A 6,000-nucleotide genomic window follows, 5' to 3' on the forward strand; every position below is an offset into this window, starting at 1 on the left:
AACCATCTCATGGTAGACAAAATGAACATCCACTCCAAGACCCTGAGGTGTAGTGGAAGCAGCCACATGCAGGCATGAAATGTATTTGGAATCTCCTGCTTTGCATTTAATTCCGTGCCCTCTGGGTAATGCCCTATTCTTGATCTAGGTGCTTGTTACAAGGGTATGTTCATCTTGTAAAAGTTCACCCAGAACAGGTATTCGTACACCTACATTCATAGCAGCGTATTTCCAATAGCCAAAAGTGGAAGCAACCCAAGTGGACAGATGAACAAATAAACAAAATGTGGTATATACACACAATACACACAATGGGATATCATTCAGCCTTAAAAAGGAAGGAAATTCGGACACATGCTACAACACAGACAAAGTTGAAGAGGATATGTTAAGTGAAATAAGCAAGTCACAAAAAGACAAAGTGTATGATTCCATTTATATGAGGTATTTAGAGTTATCAAAATCATAGGGACAGAAAGTAGAATGGGGCTTGCCAAGGTGGTGGGAGAATGGAGGGTCAGTGTTTAATGGGTGCAGAGTTTCATTTTTGGAAGATGAAAAAATTCTGGAACAGAGGGTGGTGATGGTTGCACAACAATGCGAATGTATGTAACACCACTGACCTGTGCACTTAAGAATGGTTAAAACGGTGAGTGTTATGTTATGTATATTTTACCACAATAAAACGAAATGAAAGCTCATCCAGTGTCGTATACTTAGGCTTGGTGCCATTTTACTTACGTCTGTTATTCTGGGGAGAGGGGTACTTTAAAAAGGTACTTTACTCAAATTTATATTTGTGTTTGTTTTAGAAGAGTTTTACATTTATGTTTAGAAAAATATCCTCCTTACTAGGTCATGAGTCATGCAGGCACTCTGGAAAGCTGTGCTATGTTTATCTCGGGACATCCGTGGTGCCCCAGGGACAAGGCTGGGGGTGGGGGCTGTTCATGGACCCAAGTTCAAGAAGAACAAAGAAACGGAGCAAATCAGAGCTGTTCTCAAGTCGTCGACAAAAGTTATCTTCTCATAAGGCATATGCTGTATAGGAAAGTGGCATTATTTTTTCAGAAGATGCTCTTAGCATCATGTTGGCGACGCATCAAAAAAGACATATGGGAGCCATTGCCATGGGACAGCCCTGGGTGCAGCTGTGTCTGCTTGTCTATCAAGTTCCGACACGAAAAAACTAAAAAGAAAATGTATCATCCTTCGCGTACAATATTATAATACTACAGGTGTTTCAGGTGAAGGGATCAAAAAGCCTTGGACAAGGAGAACTTATTAACTGTGATCCTATTCACATCCTCATCATCTGCTGACTTGGTTCTCACTCTACACTCGTATGTACCACACACACTTATCTGGGTATACTCTTTCTGCCAAGGGAGGTGCAAAAGAGTTTTTAAAACTCTAGATGGACATCTTATCCGAACTGTCACCACCATGCTTTATCACCCTCGAGCAAGTGCCTATTCTGAAAGGCTGGTTCTGGTGCCTAAAGACATCTTTGATGCTGGTGGCGGGGGAAGATGGGCCAGCATACCTGGCTGGGCTGTGCTCCTGGCGGGTCACACACACCTCCTGCAGGAGGACAGCTTGAATGACGAGGATGAGAAGGTCTGAAGACTCGCTACAACCTGGACAGGGCAGAGACTTAGAAGGTAAGTAGTGCATTGCTGCAGATCTGTCTCTCTGGGCGTCAAGTTGGCTTTCCTTTTGCTGGCCCACGATCGCCAGTCCTGCTGGTTCTATGCATCTGGAGCAGGACAGGCTGCGGCTACTTCATCTGAGGTCTCATGGCCCCTGGGTCTGGAGTACAGGTGGGACTGTGTGACACTGACATGCAGACTGACCATAGTGCCCTTCTCCAGAGGGAAATGAACAGTAGTCATTACAAGCTGTCCTTCTGAACCCAGGCAACCCCAGGAGAGGGAAAGTATACCTCCTAAAGCTCCCAAAACTGTAAAAGGAAGAAAGCCACAGCAGCTGCTGACATGAAATCACCTAGAAATTCTACCCCCATGGAGACAGCCTGTTAGCTGAGGGGGAAGAGAATTCATGGATGCCAGAGGATGGTGTGGTTAAAGGGTAATGCTTTGTCCCTTTGGAGTTCCTAGGGTTGAATAATGGGTTTGGAGCAACCAGTTTCTCTCTCCCTAACTGGCTGTTTTGTGGAAGGTCTGTTCATTCGCTGTCTATTTCAGGGCAATGAACATGAGAGCAGAAAATCTAGGCATCAAGAAATAAGAGACTCCTTTTTCCCACACAGCCAGCCAAGAAAGGAGAATTCCAATTCATGAGTCTTATTAATAAGATGTAAAAATGACTTCGCTATCACCCCTTTCCAAAGCAAATAAACACAAGTAGTAAAAATGCTAAAATTAAAAAGTTCTGGTGTCCTGCATCCTCATGAGACAACGGCAGAATAAACAAAGTTGTCCATAAATGAAGAACCTCAGAGGGGAGCCTCTCCTCTGCCATAGAATTCAGCTGCCTCCAACTAAAGATTCCAGCTGCCAGAATACTTGGGCAATGATCAGTGAGGGGTAATTGTTCTCAGTGAGATTTCTTTCTGGGCCCTTTGTCTCTTCCAGGAATTCCAACTCCAGTCATTTCGCTCACCCTACTTTCAGAACTAGGAACCGGAGAACGGAGAAGGATGGTGGCTCCTACTTCAGAGAGGGCCACCCTGAGTTCTCGAGAGGTGAATTGCTTTCCTACAGTTTTACAGGAAGCTGGGAAACAAGCCCAGGCTTCCTGACTTTGCAGCTGATTTACCTCCAGCACCAAATGGCCAATTACTCAGTATTTACACTGGGATTTCTGATAGCAGGTGTATAGGAAGTGGTAAGCCCAGGATGAAGCCAGAGCCAGGATGAATGCATCAGAGCACAACTTATATTCCATGAGCAGCACTGAGAAACAGGACCACCACTGCCCAGGAATAAGGATGCTGGGTCAAGTCCTGGCTAGGCCAGTCACCAACTGTGCCATCTGGACAGCTTATCTGTTGGCCAGTTTACTCAACTGTAAAATGAATTCAACAAAACCCACCTCGCTCTTTAGTGGGAAGTTGTAAGAATCAAATAACACAGTGGACAGAAAAGTGGTTTGAAAAGAATAACATACAATAAACATAAATTATACAAATCAACAGAACTCCGGTCAACTGTAAAAAGACATTTGGGGGAAAATTGGGGGAAAAAATTTGAATATGGACTAGGTATTAGATGATACCAAAGAATTATTGTTAATTTTCTTAAGTATATTAACGGCATAATGGTTATTTAATATCTTTAGAGGTCACACTGAAATATGTAAGAATGAAATGATTTTATGTCTCGGATTTGCTTTAAAATACTTCCCTGAAAAAGAAATAAGAAAGGGGTAGATGAAGCAAGTGTGGCAAAATGTCAATAACTGTTGAAGCTGAGTGAGAAGTATATGGGGGCCTTCTCCCTACTAGTGTTTATATTTGAAATTTTTCTGAATAAAAAAATGATGTTTAAATAAACAGTGTAGAATTTTCTAGGACACTAGAAAGCTTCACTAATGGTCACCACCAGAAGCACAGAAAATCTGCCTCGTTCACAAGGCCCTTGTACACTGGTCAGCCAGGGGTCAGAGGACAAGAATTTGGGAAAAGGCCAGGAGAGGCCAGGCAAGGAGCCCAGCCGTAAAGGAGATAGATGAAAACATCTTCGTAGCCTCTCCTGTCTGCCATGCACCAAAATGTCAGCCAACCTGTAACGTCAAGTGGATGCTTTGTCTTCAGGCTTAAGTTTCTTATTCAACTTTGCCACTTAATGGCTAAGTGGCCTTAGACCAAAACACTTTTTAGCACAAAGTCACGGAGAGGCACACACATGGGTTTGATGGTCACTCCAGGAACAGATACTAGGGACCAGGAAGGGGAACAGGACAAAGGGAGTGGGGGCAGGAGATGAATAATTTAGCTAAGGGAGAGTCCAGGGAGTCAGGCATTCATCTGGGAACTGACCAGGGAAATGAGCACTTCGACTTCGTCCTAAGCCCCATCCCTGACCATTAAGTACACAATACACCATAAATAACGAAATAATTCCACCAAGGGTGACGAACGGCCTTTTGGGGGTCAGGGACAGACAGGCTAGCGGTGGGGTAGGAGCGGGGCCTGGAGGAGGGGATACGGATTCGAGTCTCCACCCCGACTGACCTAGAAGCCTTGAGCTTCAGCACTTTTCCCTTTCCGCAAAAAGAATCCCTTGGACTGATGTGAAGATCTCCGCAGTTCCAAGATTTCAGGGGACGAAATTAATTTGGGGCATGTTTCTGACTTTCATTCCTCTCTCTCCTCTCATCAGGACTCGAGGTTTCCTAGCCAGGAGAAGTTCAGTCCCCTCCCCAGTGGTGTTTCGCCGCGTCCCCTCGCCCCACCCTCGCTGATTTTTGGTGGTCTTTCCCGGGGCCGGGTGAGGGATGACGAAGTAGGAATCTCGCCTGTTTCTTCCAATCATTTCTATTCCGGTGCTGATTTACAGCGACACCTGTAGGCAGGCAGCTACTCCAGAGGGCAACAGATTGGGGGTTGGCTGGGCGGCGGGTGGCGGGGCGGGGCGGCGGAAGCGCGGTGTTCAAAGCGCCTGCGTAAAAGTTGTGGGCACTGAGGACAGGAGGAGTATCAGCGTTAAGACCAGGATTAGCCCCGGGGCGACCCTGCGTGGCCCATCCATGGGTTAGCTTGTGCTGGCTCTTTTCTACTCCAGGGCCTCCCCTTGATAATCGGCGGGAGAGGTTTCCTGGTACCCTGACCAGCCAGGAGTGAATACCTGAGGTGCGGACCGCGCCTCTCCGCCCACAGGACTCAGGGCACTCCTTCGTTCACTAGCCCTCACTCCCCACCCCCACCCCCCAGCCCCGTGCGCTCCACATCCCCAAAGCCACAGCTCCGACGACACCCCAGTGCGCCCCCGTCCCCCGCGCGCTCCGCATCCTCAAAAGCCAGAACTCCTAGCACCAGCGCAGCCCCCGGTGTCCGTGGCTCCACGGTGCACCCTCCTAGGCACCTAGCACGCACCGGGTCTCGTCTGACTCGGTCCTGTCTGGTCGCAGGCGCCCTTGGCGAGCCACGAACCGAGCGCCCAGCTCCCGGGGGCGCCCCTGCTGCGCGGGCTCTCCGGATTCAGGCGAGGTGGGGCTGGGTGGGTCCGCCCGAGTCGGGAGCGGGACCCGTTAACCTGCACGTCCTCGCGTCTCCGAGCAAGGAGCCTTCGCTCTGTGTGCCCGCCTCTCAGCTCCCGGGAACCCCAAGCACTGCTGAGAGGCGGCCCGCGGAGAGCGGATCCTGGAGACCCCACCGGGACCCCCGCTTTCCCGCGAGCCGCCGTGGGGAGGAGGAGGCGCAGGCAGCGCTCTTACTTGTCAGCAGGGGTGCGCACTCGTTCGGCTGGGGCCAGGCTCTCCACGACGGCTCCTCTCTGCGCCCGTCGCCGCGGAGCCCCTTTCCCGAGCAGAGGGGGCGAGCCGACTTCTCCGGCCGTTGGAGAAACCGAACTCCACGTTTAGGAAGCCGCGGGCTGGTGTCGCTCCCCAACGCTTTTCCCGGCACTTTTAACCAGCGTCGGACCGCAAACCCCTCCCCGGACCCACCCCCTTCCCTGAAGGCGGCCACCGCAGCAGGCCCGGCCTCCTGCCCCTTTTGTTGTAATTCGAGAGCGGCAGCTCCCCTGGCCAGAGGGGCTGTGCGGGGGAGGCTGCGTGCCAGCGGCGCAGCCCTTCCCAGGCTTTTCTCGCCCAGGTTTCCGGAGCCTGAGAAGCTAGGGAGAGGGCTTTTCCTCTGGGAGATTCCTCTACACGCCTCCCCCCCGCATACCGCCCCACCGCCGAGCTCCCGGAATTTAACCCTTCGGTGTTCTTATCCACCAGCAATAGGGTTCGTGCCTAACCCATCTCCGTATCCAGAGAGCCCAGCACTGCCTGGCACGTAGTAGACGCTCAATAAAAACTGATGACTGAAAG

The 6,000-nt window shown here is 50.0% G+C and overlaps 1 protein-coding gene across 1 annotated transcript in view; it reads right to left on the reverse strand.

Moving 5' to 3' along the window:
* LOXL2 (lysyl oxidase like 2) overlaps nucleotides 1-5,588 on the reverse strand; it is a 101,623-nt gene extending 96,035 nt beyond the window's left edge. The window contains exon 1 of the mRNA XM_081237576.1: nucleotides 5,401-5,588. The gene's annotated coding sequence lies outside the window, so the exon portion shown is untranslated. The remainder of the gene's footprint in view (nucleotides 1-5,400) is intronic.
* Between the last annotated feature and the right edge of the window lie 412 nt (nucleotides 5,589-6,000).

Source organism: Mesoplodon bidens (genome assembly GCF_964165515.1).
Source record: "Mesoplodon bidens genome assembly, chromosome: 6".
NCBI classification, from domain to species: Eukaryota; Metazoa; Chordata; class Mammalia; order Artiodactyla; family Ziphiidae; genus Mesoplodon; species Mesoplodon bidens.